General features: G+C 40.7%; 1 protein-coding gene across 4 annotated transcripts in view; it reads right to left on the bottom strand.

The window, feature by feature from the left end:
* LOC126922371 (putative polypeptide N-acetylgalactosaminyltransferase 9) overlaps positions 1–17690 on the bottom strand; it is a 294734-nt gene that overhangs the window by 235811 nt on the left and 41233 nt on the right. For 3 of the 4 annotated variants that reach the window (XM_050734913.1, XM_050734912.1, XM_050734909.1), the window contains exon 2: positions 8948–9011. The exons of the other annotated variant lie outside the window; for it this stretch is intronic. The gene's annotated coding sequence lies outside the window, so the exon portion shown is untranslated. The remainder of the gene's footprint in view (positions 1–8947; positions 9012–17690) is intronic. 4 annotated transcript variants of the gene reach the window in all.

Raw genomic sequence — 17690 nt, 5'->3', positions numbered from 1 at the left:
TCTTCTCCGACATCTCAGTATCGAAATAACATCTTTTTCAAAGAAGCAAGATGATTCGAAGATAAATAGAAATATTCTTTGACTTTTTTTAATATCATCTTATAATCGCTTTCAAAGTAAAAAATAGAGAGCCTCCTCTTGATTCAAAGAATCATCCAGTGATAAATTTGACAAGCATCGTTATTCAACGTTGCCTTTGACTGTGCAACCAGCGCATACATATAGTTGCCCTGATGCAGGATTAATTTCATTTAACCCTCTACTTCACTCTCTACGCTCTAGCAATTTGATTGCCCTTCCGGTCGCTAGCACTCAAGCATCGTGCATCCATGCTATTAATGCGTCGACATTACAAAGCCATCGATAACAATGACTGTTCGCTTTTGCTAGTCACCGTGTTGTAAATTTCATTCACCGTGATTAAATTCGATGAAACACGCAAGAAACCTCGTACATTCTCCCCTGAAAATTGTAAAAGCAATTGGTTAGTCGAACTGAGCGATTTTCTTGTATAGACACAGTCTCATTTGCGTTAATTGTAACAACTCTTTTACTATACGTATTACCCGCTATAAATTCATAGTCTAAACTTCATAAAATTCATTAATACTTAATTTTTATCGATAAAGCATCTGAGCCAAATTGTAGTTGAATTATGAGTAATAACGAATGCAAGATTAAGTGATTTTCGTAATGAACGTCATAAGTAGTTACCTACGGACAAAACGATGCATCTCGATCTCGATTAAAGAGAAAAATGAACGGTCGGATGAAGATAGCCTAATCGACGCTTCAATTGCAACCTTATCAATTTGATTGGCCGTGTAACGGCTCTATCTACCTAACGAGAACCGCTCCCGCGCCATTATTCGTTCCGGCATTATCGATTCATTACCTCTTGAACGCGTAACTCGACGTCCTTTGTTGCGGCCCGCTGAAAATCCACCAACTATAGTTTACTTTCCCGAAATTCGCACCTCTCGCACGAAATAGAACGATGAAAGGTAACGGGAAACCGGTGGTTCTCGCGTTTTGTTGTTCGACCTCGAAACTTGCAAAATTTAACATTACACGCTTGGAATTTCTGCAAACGTGGTTAATATCGTTTTACGCGATATTTTCGGAAAAACCATTTCAAACTTTTAATCATCTCTGCCCAGAAATATAATTTAAATATAAGTTTCCATTAATATTCCGTACACTTTGATAAATTGCAAACGCCAATAATTTCTATACTTTCGGATATCGTTACAGTTTACGTGACACTTTACGATCGAGGTCGACTAGTCTAAATTTAATAGCAACTGGTAATATCATAAACCGAGGAAGCGATTTCATAGAAAAATTGGTAGGAAGTCGACAGTGGCCAATTCCCTGTTGACGTAAAATCGAACGATGCAAGAACAATGTCACTGATTAGCGGAATTATATTCCTGTTACGAGAATTTTCACGCCAGCTGGCGAGGTTGACCGTCAAATTGAAACTTCGTTGGCTGATTTATCGTTGGAGAAAGAAACGACGACAGAAAATTAATTAGGAGTTCGTCACGGTGGCGAAAAACCAACTACTGGAACAACGATCCTAAGGAAAAATTTCAAACTTTTACGAGACGTTCGCATAGTTGAACCAGGTATGTGTACGATGTGCACGCACAGCGCAGCCAATGATTATGAAAAAATAAAAGAAAAAGGATAAAACAGCGCCATGGCGCAAAAGAAAGTAACGGAAAAAACAAAGACCGGTTGGATGAGGACGAAGCTCGTTCATAGTCTCTTAAAAAGCTGAAACACGATTTTATTCCATCATCCTTCAGTTTCTCTATACGATACGTTATGTTTGTCTGTGTTTAAGCGATTGAAAACGACGATCAATATTTTATAACGTAGTTGGAAGAAAAACGGAAATGAAGGTTTTCGATGAGAAACTACTGGGAAGATGATCACTGTGCTGCATAAAGCGTTACATAATTTATGTTTACGGTATTTCCTGTACCATCGAAAGTCTTATAGAAATTCTAACTAAACTCGTAAATTTTAAGAATTTCTTCGAGCTAATATAATATCGTCGATGACTACTTTTCATATAGTTCGCGCGTAAATAAAATTGTTCTTGATTTATCTTTCATATTTTTAGTCTTTGACGACAAACCTTTCAGGCGGTTGATCTAAAATCACCTGTATAGAGGTTGTCTAAAAATAATTTCTGATACAGTTCCAAGTAAAACGAACCAAAGCACCTGCGTCTAATCTTCCGAGTTCTTTGCTCGAATAATAAATAAACTTACATAGACAAAAGTCAACGGACTCTATATATTCGATTGCGAGATTGAATCTTAAATACTCGAGTACTAATTATTTGTTTCGAAACGATAAATGAACCTCTCGGGCGATCATTGGACGTAAAAAGGCCAACAAATTCTTCCTACAAATCTTCCTACTCCCATTCATCGAGCCATAATTCCGTGGTTCAAAAGAAACACAATTCAGCGTGTTCCTATTCAAGAGAGGCGAACAAAATACAGCGAGCTGCTTGAGCTTTCAAAATTCCCGGACAACGACGTTCATCGTCGACAGGTATCGCAAAAAATACCATTAAAGAGGAGTTTACGTAGCGCAAAACGACTGGAACGACGCGACGTTCAGCGGCAAAAACAGGCCACGGGGACGTCAACGGGCGAAATTAACAATGGTATTAAGCAACATAACCGGAACAGAAGCAAGACGCGGCGAGACAGTAAATTAGCTTGGCAAAGTTGAAGCGCATTGCGTCTCCACCACTTCGTAACGAAGAGTAAATGAGTCTTGCCCGAGTTCAATTTGTACCTACATCTGTTACGGCTTCTGCTGCGGCGAAACTCGAAAAATAACCGCGATAAATAAAAAACTTGAACGAGAAAAAAAGATAACAGCGAGTAGTCAGTCAAGTAATAAATTGAAATTAGAACAAAAGGCAGAGGCCGGACGAAATATAAAACGAAACGAGAGAATAAATTTTGCGACGACGTCGAAAGAATACGTTTTGAGAATGAAGGAGGATGATGATGAATAAGTGTGGACAACTCGCTTCGTGTTTCCATTTTAAGCCAACGGGAGAAGAATTTACTTCTTTTCGCTGAGAACAGCGAGATGCGAAACTCTTTTGAAATGCAACTATTCTTGGATAATTTGATATCTGGTTAATTTAAAAATACGAGGAAAATGTAGTATGTACGTAGAAGAAGAATGACAAGGAAGTTTCAAGAATAAAGTTAAAAGTACAAGTTAGATACAAATTTTTAATAATCTCCGGCAAACTTGCAGAATAAAACTCTAGGAGGTTGTAACTCGAGTATGAATCCACCCACGCAAGTGTTCACTGACTATAAAATTTTCCAACGAGATTCATAGTAGAATAATCTACCATATAACGTATAATTAAATAAAAATCGACATAGCTCAGGCATTTTTATCTTAAACTATCTACGATTCTGATGGAAAGTGAATATGTGTTACGCCAAATGGTAAACTTCTTGAGAACGTAACATCGCAAGGTTTTCTCGTTTTTTTATGGCCGTGTCCGAAGCAGTTCTATCACGAGATCGGATACTTTCGATTAGCCAGGGATGTGTATCGCGAACAAGTTCGGTTCAGCACGTATTCCAACCATGCCTTCGCTCCACGAAGTAATATGTAACCTGCTTGATAGTCACGGCGCGCATCCCTGTCATCGGACACGAAACTCTGGCTTCCGCTTGTATCACGCGAGGGAAGACACCAGACGAAGATGAGGCAGCTGCGTGCTTCACGGTTGGAAATTCATTGAACTTCAGACTTAATAACGCAATGTCGATAATCATGATACGATGGAAGACTTCTCAAATGCTTTTAAAACTTTCTACGCCTAATCGTAAGTTAACAAGATCAAATTTGATTGCTAAATTTAAAATGCAAATCGGCCGCGATTCCCAAGAATCGCAGTACTCGCAACAGCGAGAGAGACAAAAGAGACAAAAGAAGGACAACGTTTCCACCACTGACGATTCATGCGCGCATCCATAAACCGCATATTAGCCGCGCTATCTGCTTATCCGAACGCCATCCCGTCCCACCAAAGGTTAATTACTCCATTCCAATTAATGCTAATAGTATTACAGATCGCAGCGTCTCTTACACGATAATGCGACCCGTAATAAGGTGAACCGATCGCATCCTCTAATTAGTGGCGATGCACGTAACCTACCACGGGAAACAAGAGAATAGCTGATATCAAAACGCGTACATCTGCGCGTGGACGCGGGATTCGTCAAGCGAAAACGAGGCCAGAAAGCTAACCCGCCTTTAATTGGTACATGTTTCGTGTTAACATCTGTTACAGGGTTACGCGTGCTTCTGCCGCCAGCGCACGGCCAAAGGTGGATTAACTAATTAGAATAGCGTACGATCCGACGTGACCCAACGATTAAGATGGTACAGTCGACCTGAACTTAAGCACGATGTAATCGTCTTAGATCCGTAACGACCATCGGGGCAGGCGAGCATTAATCTTCGACCGTGTCTGGGGCTGCTTGATATGCCGCTGTGGATCCTCTGGTGATCTCGTGTCTGCCACCCCAAACCGGAGGAATCACCATCGTACCAGCCCGGGTACATCGTGTACTCGCGAGGAACCAGCTCTAACGTGTCGCTGAAATTAGCTGTGTATCTCACTATTTTTATATTTGCCATTGTATTCTAGAGCTTACGATGCAGAGAAATTTCATATGCAATGGTACGTCATGAAAATATTCGTACATTTACATTTGTTACTTTCAATAAGTGGAATAATCGCATCAGATTGAAGTATTTAAAGCAACATGGTGTTTAAAACCCAGGAAAAAATGCGATATCACGACGAATTTATTAAAAATACATATTAGTATCCAATATCGTTACCAACCAGCTTCCATAAAACTAAATATTATTCGAAACTTCCGTAGAAACATTCTCTAATTTCACGGTTTCCGCGCTTATCGCCAAATTTCCCTAAACAATTTAATGTACTTTCGAACATGCCAGAGCACGCGGACCACCCTACGAATATACGCGAAAATACGGTCACGTGTTTCACAAGCCATGAAACACGAACAGTCGGTCTTTCACGCTATTTTCGCCGTACGTGATGACATTACGTAGGTATACGCGATTTCTCGCGTGCCCCCGGAAAGAATATTCACCGAGAACGGACCTCGTCCTCGAATTCCACGTTCGACGTAAATTCTCATGGAGACACGACGCGTGTATTAAGAATTCCATAAAAAAAAAACGAAGACCCCTGTAGTTTCAGCCACGAAAGCCAAAGGAAACGTGCATTTATTACAAGTTAAACGACAGCTTGGCTTTAAACGTTCTCTCAAACCGTTGCTTAGTACATTCTTTCCTCCCGAACAGTCGTAATTGAAACATTAAAAGGCTATTACGCTTGTGTAATTACGCATTCATTATCGTCCTTGGTCACGATACTATTAGCTAGCAGGTGTACGACGTACGAGCGAAAAGAGGGTGAAGAAATATAAAAAAAAAAAGAGGGTGAAGCAAATGGGTGGCAACAGCGGCATAATCGACGAATGAAATTCATCGTGTCCAGCACGCTGAAACGCGAGAGTTCGACAAACTCGTGCCAAACACGTGACCTTAGCCAGAGTTCGCGGAACCCGGTCCCCGTTTGCTATTCAAACCATGATCCGTTGCCCGGCTATGGGATTCCTTTTTGGTTCTACCTGCGAATACCTCGTCGAAGATGCGATATGGGACGGAGCAGCCGCTACATCGCGATCGATAAATCTCTACCTCGCCTCTATTAGAATCGATATCGTTCTAAAAGCCACCCTTCTTGTTCGATATCTACGTTGAGAAAACGCGAACATAATTTTTAATATACAGAACTATCCATCTATAATACGCATCTATGAATATAAAATACATAGATGATTTAATTAAAATGGTAAAATTAAATTTACCAAAAATACTTATGTAGGTCTTGCCAAGAAAACAATGCAAATTTTGCTTACTTTATTCAATAAAAAAAGACGACTTATATCTGAGAATATTTCACGACTTTTTTAGAGCCTACAACTATACAAATATTAGATTTAGACACGAATGACCTAGTTTAGGTGCGGTCGATCGATATCGTGTAAAATAAAAGATTATTTGAAGATTAAATAAAATTCTTTCGTGGCGAGCTTTCTTTATCGATTTATGGACTAGGGCGAAAAACAGGCAACGAAATGATTAACGATACACTAAATGTCCCGCGATGTAGTCTCTTAGGGCTCTGAATATATCATACGGTTAGCTTGTAGGTGCAACGTAGGTGGTAGTACAGATCAACGGAGGAATTAGGCCCAAGGGAGAACGAATCCAGTGTCCGCGAATTACTCATGCATCGTGTCACGAATTTACAACGCGTATATCGCTATTGAGACTGCGGTCACCAGAACCTAGCAGTTCGTACGAAAGGCCTGGAAGGCAGAAATGCAGACCAGCGTTCGTCGGATAATTTCTAAACTCTGATTTCTGACGATTTCTACCATAATATATCTAACATGTTTCCATGTCCGATGACGTCTGCTACAAATCCGATTGCCTTAGGAACATTGTTCCTGACGGAAGAAATTGCCTTTCATCGCTCTACGTAAAAATAAAAATGTATTTAAAATTTAAATAGTTTGTCATTTTTCCGATATTCGTGCGATTTTCCTTTCGAAACATTTTCGGCTGGTTCGTGTTTCTTTAAATAACTCCCGCTTTCTCTCCCCATCTGTCGGATTATTCGAAATTTACTATACTCCGTGGTATTGTTCCTTTATTCTTATTCTGGCTAAACCCAACTTACAACGTGTATCGTTTACCCGACGAAAACGCGGCCTCGAAAAGACCCTCAAGGAAAAAACCACTTATCTCTCGCCACTTCTCAATTACTCCATAGCAGCCTGACGTCTTGAACCACCCTGTGTAAACGAAACGACACAATTTCCAGCGTTTCCGTTATACAATATCGAACGGACTATTCTTCTGTAAAAAAGAATAACCCGAAGAAATGTACGCACACTATGTTACTTTGAAAATATACGCGACAACTGTGCCGCTCTCTTGAATATGCAAATGGGACAATAAGCGTGTCCCCGAATTGAACGAAAAAAACTGGAACGAGAAAGTTTAAGGTAAGGCTCCAGGGAGAAAGAGCAATGATAGGAAAACGATCGAGGATAAAGGAGCGAGGTCAGGTAGAAGCAGCGTCTCGATTTACGTTTTACGAAGTTAATTGAATGGGTCCTCTCTCCCTTGTCGTAAGATCGCTTATAACGATGGGGGCGGAACGGAGCCTATGGAAGCGCAAAATGGTTATTATCTCCGGCGCCGCAGACATAGCTGGCTGAGCTTCTGATTTACGAGCTGCCCTCTCGACTTAATCCTCGCATCTACCCACTCGTTCCACAGCGACGATCCTCCTGCGATCGGTGCTGCAATTGGTCCTCGTCTTTTCAGACATCGACCAAAGACATTAACACGGTGGACGCCTGTCTCGAACCGTAGCGATCGATGCCTTTTAGGATCGGACTCTAATCGGCCGTGAAAAGCGACTGACAAGAACTAAGATACCGAGTACGACCGATTGAACCGATGTATCCTTATATTGGAAATTTTACTTTGGGTAAAAAGAGGAAGAAAGAAAAAGAATCCAATAACTTTTATACCGCGTTCGAAAAAGAAAAAAGGGTCTAAATTTAATGAATATATACATTTCTTATGTATGTTCGCCGATTTCTTCGTAACTTGTATCTCGGGTATATTTTTATCTTGGGTATATATAACTGGACTCGTTAAAAAATTTTTTAATTTTCGTTTGTCGTAAACTATTCTTTGCTAGCATACAAGTATGAACAAAAGGAAATAAATTTTAACGTCATATTCGGGATTGGAATCATATCTTGGATGGATAACATGCAATCTTTCACCTTACAGCAATCCGTTCGAGTACCGATGTTATAAGCATATTACGAATCGAATAGAACCGAGCGACGACCCAAGAAGCGACGTTTCCTCCCCAGTTCTCATCTCAAATACGAAACTTTGTCGTATCGAGCGATCGAACGCTTTAACCGATATAATATCCCCGTCAATGCAGAAAAAAGATCCTCGATCCGCCAACTTACACAGAGCCTATCGATCATAATCTGTGAAAAGGTACAGCGATAAATTTGTAAATCGAGCAGAACCGAATTAAGACACGCGCAACTTGTTTTCCACGACATCTATCCGATACAAGAAACTTCGTGATAAGATCTCGCGCCACTTCCTGGCTCAAAAGTTGCAACTGTAATCAGGAAATTCTCGTGGAGGACTTACGGACTGTCTAAGGAAATTTCTCCTCCGGCTTGACAAATCGCGAGCATCAGGAACTCGTTCCCGAGACTCACGAGCTCTTCCGGTTTTTCACGGAGCGGCTGTTCGCCCGGACGAAACAAACCGCTCAATTTGTGGTCCGGCAGCCGAACGAATGACCCTCCGAGCGGAGTTTCAGCGAGTTTACGTATCGGTTCGAGACTTATCCCTAGCCGGCTGAGCCGGATCGTGTTCGTAAATGGCGCCATTTTTCACTCGGTCCGATCAAGCTGCCTCCGATACATAGTAAGATGTCGTTAACACGCACGATTGCGGCGTCGCTTAATCCAACGTACTTAATTCGCCATCGTTTGCAACGGTCCTCTATCGTCCCTTCGGTTTGACCTCTTTCCTGAAGTTCCCTGGCTTTGCCCGTTGCTATCGAAACGTCTCTTGCAGGATTTTTTTAAATCTCCTTAAGTACTTTGGCTGAATATTTAGTTAAGTGCGTTTTAATTAAGCGAAGATGCTCGAGAGGAAATAAAACTTGAAATTTACGTTCGAGTAGCGCAGTTACTTTTATATCGAAGTTTGTTTCACTTACGCAAATTAGGAAGTTAAATGCCAGCCTTTGCGTCTTCCACTGGCAACAGCGTGAATCTGCATACCTGAAAAGAAAAAGCTTGTTAGTCAAAATCGAAAGATTTACTCGCTACTACAAATCTATTCTGTATAAACATCGATAAGTAATCATTGTCAAAATTTACAGGCAATTTTGTCCAATCACCGTCTCACCGTCTGCGATCAACGAATGACGAATTCGAATAGGACGGCTTCGTCCCAACCCCACGAGCGTATTCCCGCAGTTTAATCGCGTTATATCGCGATAAGCTTCAATCCGATTTAGCCAATTCAATTTTACGAATCCTTTCGCAGACGTGCCGAGATCGTATCGCGTTTAATAGACATGCCCAGCCATCTCGCTCCGAACTAATAATTTCCTATGTGAATAACAAACCAGCAGTTCCATTCGTTTGAGTACCCATTACCGAAAGAGAACTTAGGCTCGCAGTTACAAAACCGTCTCCGTATTATACTTTATTTCAATTTCAACTTCCGAACTTCGTGATTCCACCTCATAACTGTTGAAACGTTTTAAAGTCGTCATGAAGTTCCCAATAAAATAAACATTCCGCCAAAGTTTCCGCGTAGAACTTTTCACTTTTGCACGATGCGCGAACACGTATCCCACACTCGAGCCGTACGAACAAACATGTACCCGAGGCTTAACTCCTAGAAAAATGAAGTTTCGCTCGCGTGCAACGTCGCCCGACTAAAGTTTTACGAGGACTAATCCGCCGGTATTGCGCCGGAAATTTTACTATCGTGATAACATAGTGTACCAATATCCACGCGACACTCGAGAATTTAATATTTATGTGTACAACGAAAATTAATCGCGACAGCTAGACGATGAATTTAATAAAATATTTCGCGTCCTCAGCATTACTTTTTAAACGATATTAGTTTACTCGATATTTATTATATTTTTTTTCTGTGTTTAAACAGCACGAACTCGGTTCATCGTTGGGAATAACAGGTCGTTGCAAACTATATTCTACCGATATTCGAATTTTGAAAGTCTATGGCGAACGAAATACTTCAACCACGGAATCCTTACTTATTCCAATTTTCAATAAATCGACGTTCGAGTACCGTTTTATTTGTAATCGAACAAAAATAAAACCAAAATTAAGAGCCGAGTCCATTTAACAACCGTCGAAATTTAATTTAAAAAAAAATCATCTAACTCTCCTTTTATTGATACCCGAAATAGAACTCCGAAGGGATAAATATGAAAAATAAAACCTCCATCCTTTCGGTACAAGATCATTCAGCCTCGAGCCTAAAATCGCGCAAATCTGAATTTACAAAATCCCCGCATGTTTACCCTGTCGATTCAGTGCCATCCCTCTCGCCGTTTCAAGATAAAACCTTAAAAAAAAAAAAAAAAGGAAAGAAAAATGAAAGAGATCAGAAGCAAAGTCCAAATTCTATAGGAAATGAAAGCCTGACCCTAAAAGACAGGCAGCCAACTCGATCTCGTCACTCGAAGTCGGCTGCTACCTCTGTGGAAATTGAAGTCGGACGCGAAAGGGACCATCTTCGTATGTAGGCCACCGACAGCAATAACACTTTTTCCCCGGGAATACGTTACATCGACGTCGTGCCACACTCTCAAGATTCTCGTGCGATGGTAGTGGTTTGATCCGAAGAGGAAAAGAAATACGGGGACGAAGGATTGTGGAATCCGTGTATAGGATTTTCACAAACGAAACGAGCAATCTTAAGGCTAGAGGATCCAGTGTTCGAAGAGGAGCGACCGATCAGAACCTGTCTACCTTGGCTTTCGAGCTTCGTAACCACGAGGAACGGCCTTGAGTGTCGCGGATTCCACTTTCACAAGCGACTTCCGCCCACCTCCGTGGAATCGATCCGCGTCCTCGCGGATACCTTTTTCCTCTTTCTTCTCCCCTTTTTCTTCGTCCTCTGCATCTGTCTCTCGTTCCCTTTCTCAGCCCTAGCTTGTCTCTCGTTGCAGCTGCGATGCAACCCTCCGTTTCGCCGGGGAATGTTATCCAATGGAAGGCAAAACGAAACATAGTTCTTTTACGGTTGCTCGATAGTAAAGAATACGGCCAGAGTCACAGGGGAAAGCGTGTACAAAATGCTATCTGTTATTCGAAGAAATACGACTGGCGTGGGAGAACGCTTGAACTAGAATCGATAAGACGAGAGGCGAAGGAGAAAGGGAGGATGAAAATAAGACGGTTTCATGTGTGGTGCGCTGGGTAATTTCTGGAATTCGTGACAGATGATCTTAAGATACGACGAATACGCGAGAAAGAAATATTAATGTTTCGAAGGAATATGAAAGTTATACGAGTTGATTGTCATTGTTTTCTTAGCTATAAAAATCTTTCTGTATAATAAGATCTTTTCCCTTGTTCTAGGAAATGTACGAATTTCGAATCGCTGACCCTGGATCGTATCTTTCATCGTCTTTATGCATGTACAGTTTTTATAGCTGTTACGATCTTCATGATCGATTCGAATTAAAAATGTTCAAATCGAAGGAAACCTCGAGTACACCACTCTGCTGTGGACCCCCTTTTGAGACAATCTCGGTTTAATTTAGTCACGAGATGGAACGCATCTAAAGAAACTTTATTAACTTCGTTTAAGTTTCCCTTCGTGAAAAAGTAAATTGATATAGGAGAAAGTCCGGACAGTTGAAATTCTGAATTCTGGTCTCATGGTTTAATCAGATGTTAATGATAACTTTTATAATTAGCATTTCTTTGACTAAATAATTTTGTTCCGTTAGATCGACAAAACACCGCCACGGTACAATGGTATGGAACTTTCTCCGCGGACTTTCGACAAATTTCAAGATCCAAGATCTTCCAAGACCACGCAAACAGACCCGTAGCTCCTCAACGTCGTTAGAACTGCAGTTCTACGCAAAACTGACCGAAACCAAACCCATTACGTTTCACACGCCAGGAACTTCAGTTCGGGGAACACGAGACCGTGTTCTCTACGGGTCACCACATTCCACAGTCGCCAAGTTCCATCTACGTTCTACAACCGGGCGGCCAGCGCACGTGACGTAAATTCGGTTCAAGGGTCGGCGAACGAAGAGCGGAAGGCTCGTCCAACGTAAAGAAAACGGGATTGCTCGCCAACACTACCACCGAACTCCACCGCTTCGAGAACGCGCGTACTTACGAAAAGCGATACGTATCGAGTGCAATTTCGAGCGGTCGTATTTCTCCGCGTGCACGTGTGCACCACGGAAATCCGAGCGATGCCTCGACTTGTCACGCTTGTAACGTTAGCTCGTAATGTCCACGATTTAATAACGCGTACAGGACGGTATTGATCCCCGCGGGAACACCGGTCACCGACGCTCGACCATGTTCTACTCTAACTCGCTTCCTGACGCGATAATTAGATAGGTTGTCTCGATAAGAACAGTTTCAGCCGGTTCTTTCGTGCCGACGATGTTAAAGGACGACACGGAGTCCCTTTAACGAGGATAGCATCGTAGCTTCGACGACCAGAGAATGGCTTTTAGAGTTAAGGACGTCCTTCGAGAACCATCGAGATATCTAGAATTTCAGTTGTTTGAGAAAGAAACTAGAAATTAGAGGAATAGGAGAGTTTTCGATCCGGGGTAAGGAATCTGAAACCTCCTACTTTCACCTTCTATTTTATCACTCAATCATAGGGAAATCGAATCTAACGTAATTTTATCAAATCGATCTATCGTAGTTGTGAAAAGTTGTAGATTATCGGATATTCGGTGTATGGTGTTAAGAATTACGATACCGTATAAGTTAAACAACTAAAAAAGGCAGTAAGACAAAAGTTAATTTTGAATGGAAACTGCATTTTATTAAAACCGAAACTCCATTGTGCTTTCGACAAGCAATAAACTAGGTTCAACTAAAACGTTTCGAAAATCGTGGGATCGTGACTGTGAAGTGACTTCCCCCAAAGCTTTTTCAAACGTCGATTTGCGCCCGATTCACGCGGAGTCCACAACTGAACAGCGGTCTCTGGAAAATCGGCAATACAGCGAAATGGAACGCAGTGTATTTGCAACAAATATGATGGATTGCCTGAATGATACAGAATGTGGATCCTTTCGCTGAAAACGCATTGTGCGATATTTTCTCTCGAACGTCCGCCCTCGGCAAATTGTTCAGCGCGAATGGAAGTTTCCATGCCTGTATCGGACGCTTAAGCGAAATCTATTTCGCAATTATGTCATAGCAACAACTTGGAAAGTGAAAAGAAAGAGGCGTAGGTGAGTAACGAAGTTATAAATCGCGAGCAACTTGAAATTGTTCGAAGAAGCGAGAAAAGTGGGAGGAAAGTTCGCGTAACAGATGATTTTCTGCTTTGTGCTTCGTTTCAGAAAAGTTGCCGAAACACATTTTCGTTCATGCTTTCGCTTCGTCGTTAAAAAAGACGCTGAAATAGGTTTTTCCACGAGCGAGGAAAGTTTGATGTAACGTTGAAAGTAAGATGCAACCAAGCAAATACGCGAGAGTCATGTTTCTCGTAAAACTTTTACCGCCAATCGAGACAAAGATCGACGAAGCGTTGATATACGCGAAAGACTCGTCGTAAAATCGAAAAAATTTCAGCTGCTAGGAAAATCGATTTATCGAAGGCAATAACTTTTCGAAACTCATCGGGGAATCGGTGGATGGGAAAAGAAAAATCGACCAAATGCCGATGTAGAATCTCTGGTTGAACATATATACGTAGAAGTATGCGTCGCGTAATGCTGTTAGTTGAATGCCAGTTAAAATTGAACTCTCGTTAGCGTTGAAAGTCGTACGATTCAATTTAAAATGTACACGTAAGGGAAGTCGTTATAGAAAAATCTAATTAAAAACGGAAAAATACGAAGCTAGATAATATATGGAAATATCGATATGCGCAAAATTTTTGGAAGACAAATTTCAGTTTATTAGCAAAGTTCCCCGAATATAAATCTGTATAAATTTTATCAACGATCGAATTATCAGTGATTATAATCATCACTTGACTAATTTTCATTTCTGTTTGTAGCATAGATTTTTTATCAGAGAATGATAAAAATCACTAGTATGAAGATAGATTAAACTACTTTATCGATAAAAACCAAGGTTAAACGCAATATTGAACTTAAAATTCATATCCCAATAATTCTGACTTTTCATTTGCGTAATCACTCAGCTCTATAGATGGTCGTACGATTGGAACTCCATTTCCTGAAAAGTAGGATTTCTAATCTAAAGATCACTACCTCGAGAGGGCTTGCAAATAATCGAGCGTTCGTAGACCGTATGCGTGCTGTAATTATTTTTCCAAAATTCGGAAAATTCAATTATCCAGAAACGTACTGACTTGCCCGAAGCTAATCTAAATATCGATTTCAATTTAGCTGTTACATAGTTGCCTTAAACGACCACTCCAGCATTCAATACTCGGTCAAAGCGATCGTCACGAAACAGAGCGTATACCTAATATTCGACAAGCATCACAGCTATTCACGGGTATTAGAATGGCGGATCGTCCGAGTCGAAAACAAATGGTACTAGTCGTAACAATGATTAATTGTAAAGGGTGGCATAGGACGTGGTTAAGCGTGGTTAATCATCCACCGCGGGACCAGAGGATTCCCTCCGTGAACCATGTGACAGAAGTACGGCGAACCACGATTGTTTGACAGATAGCCGCGTCAAAACAACCACCGCGTGGTCCTTGTATCTGCAGTCGCGTGTGCATAGGCTACTGACACCTGTCGTGGCTCCTCGAGTCTCTGTCAGTTGGACTAACCGTTCGAACAATAGGGTACCCAACCCCCTACCTGCGGACTCTCATACATCAAGAACTGACTAAGCTCGCTGCAAGACTCGTACGCCGTGAAATAGGACGCTCGAACGAGAATTCTTGTTAAATACACTGTCAGGCGCAAGGTTCGTCCAATTCACCGCCGAATACCGATGGATGAGCAAGGTGAACTGTTTTAAGAAGATATACGATCCTCTGCGAGGCAAAGGTCTCAGCAACGTGCACCGACTGGAATTATCGTGGTTCTAAGAATATCGGTATTGTCTCAATTTCGTCTTTGTTTTTGCACCAGTATTTAATTCGTTTTAATTTCATTTTAAACTAGTTAGATGCGGTCAAACGATTTTTTAATGAACTCTACCAACGACGATTGCACGCATTTAACTTTCGCCATACGATTCCATCACCTTACAGCACTTTGTAAAAACGTGTAATTGTTTGCAATTATTTTATAGTTTATAAGCGAATTGATACGCAGACGGACAAGGATCAACGAACTACCAAGCGATGGGATGCAACGGGGATGAACGCGATAGTATCCTCTCTAACGCGTTGGATCTACACCAGATTCGACCCAGTCTTAACCGAGGTCTAACCTGACTATCTAAGCTAGAGCCTAACAGGGGTCACGCACTCTGGGGCCGCTGACACCTGTCGCAAGCTCTAGAGAATCTGCCAGCCTGAATAACCGAACAATAGGATCGTGAGCTTGCACCTGCACACCTGGATCTAGATTAAACGTCGGTTAGCCAGCAAATTGGCCCATCAATATTCATTATCGCACGGTCTGGACGACGGTCAAGAATTCGATCTAACCGCTCCAGTAGTTTCATTGAAATAATACTCTTTACGCAGTGTTTTAAGCTAATTGCGAAATTTTGAGAATAAAAGAGCTATAATACGAATATAACGTAGAATACAGTAGGAATCCAGTAGCGAATGATTCTTATATTTCGGTGTGCTCCAAATCATGAAATTCCTAGAGAAATATTTATTCGTTAAATATACTTTGGGTAAAACGAAACTCCGATCTTATCGAAAAATTATATGACAAATAAAATAGAAAAATGGTAATCCAAATTCCACCAGTCTCCAGAAATTTAGCAACGACATTGGCGTATCAACAACGATACAAACGAGCCTGGTCTATGTTTGCTGGACAACGTACACGCTAAGAGTATCCAAACGTTGACCGTGTTGAATAATTTCCGTCGAATCAATTCGCGTATCGAAACATCGATCGTTGTATCGTCGACCAAGCTTCGTTGCGCCATAAATTTCTCCGACGAGAAAATATAATAAGTGAGAAAAGTGTGTGCACGGCTTCAACGATAAAATTATCGAGTACGAAAATTAATAGGTGAAAATTATTAGCAAGATAAGTGAGAGATTTGTATCAATTCCAGTATTGATAAAGGAATTATTGATTCTGAAAAGTTAATCAATTTTCTATGATATTGTTAATAGAATGTCGCTAGTATGGATTATTCGAGCGTGATTAAATGGTGCGAGAAACGATAAATACATTGAATAATTCCCGTTGGATTAAACCGTGCGATTCGATCGATCGTTAGTTTAGAATGTACATTACTTAACATAGAAAAGCTATTGTGAACGTTTCAACATATAAATATTAAAAGAAAAAACATGAAAGGCTGGAATCTGTATAGTGCTCGTGACTAATTAATAAATTAATTAGTCTAAAGACGGAAGCGACTTAACCGATGTAAATTGGTGAGTACAATCAATCCTGATTCTCAGTTGCAAACTGCATTAGATACATCCGCCCTAAATTTGATATAGGTTTCGCCCTACGATCACAAGGTACACCGCAAACGATCATTACCAACGACAGATCCTAATTAATGAACACATCCCAATCGAACGACCAAATAATCGAAACGCCCAGGACAGAGCACGTTAAACTTGTTTCAGATGAAATTGCGTGACACAAATCTCTTCTACGTGAATCTATTCCACTGCTGCCGCGCGTCTCTCTTCCGGGGAATCGGTAACTTTTATTTGTTATAATCGATCGTATACTTCGACTCTTTTGTTCGTATCGATGCAATGATAAACCAAGAAAAAATCAATAGTAGCGTTACGGGAATTTAATAAACTGTATATTTCTGTAATGAACAAATCAAGTAATTTATTTTTTACGTCAAAACTCGAAATTTCAAACAGAAGCGGCGATGAAACTCAGAGGAATTAACGGCAGAAAAACGCTAAAAAAATTTAATTAAACTTTCGGCAAAAATGAAACTGCTCGCGGAGATCAACCGAAACGAATCGCTTCCGATTACAAAGCATTGGTAAACGAATTTTTTTTGTGAACGACACGATCAATTAACGCAGCTACAAATCCGATATGCGCATTTCGTACAACTAGCAGCATCACCGTTGGCTATGAATAAATACGCTCGCAAATACCGATCCTTTAGCCGAGCAACTGCGGATAAACGATAAAATTACTCGATAAACCGTCAACATACAAGGAAGATATCGATGAGGGAGGAGTGGGCAAACCGATTACAATGAAACGATTTTTCGATGAGGCTATCCAACGATGTTCACTCTAGAAAACAATCCATTCGTTTCGAGGCGAACACCTCTGTGAGCAGCGATCGTTTTCAATCGAAGAAATCGTATCGAAAACGTTGGTAACTTTCAAACACGACTCGGTCAAATATGCAAATTAAATCCTTAAGATATTTCTCAAAGTAACTTACTTCAAAAGTAAAATGCCCAATTTCACGTAGATTCGGAAACTTTTTAAACGAACATTATGCTTAAGTATAAAAAATGCATTAACAACTTATGTCCTTTTATACATAATTTTCTAACGAAAAGAAACGTGTAAGTACTTCGGTCATAAGTCATAAGTCTCAGTCGTAAAATCCCAGAAAGAATACTTGAAAAAATTAAAGAGA

The sequence above is a fragment of the Bombus affinis genome, chromosome 12, assembly GCF_024516045.1.
Source record: "Bombus affinis isolate iyBomAffi1 chromosome 12, iyBomAffi1.2, whole genome shotgun sequence".
Classification (NCBI taxonomy): domain Eukaryota; kingdom Metazoa; phylum Arthropoda; class Insecta; order Hymenoptera; family Apidae; genus Bombus; species Bombus affinis.
This window is presented reverse-complemented; position numbering and strand designations above follow the sequence as displayed.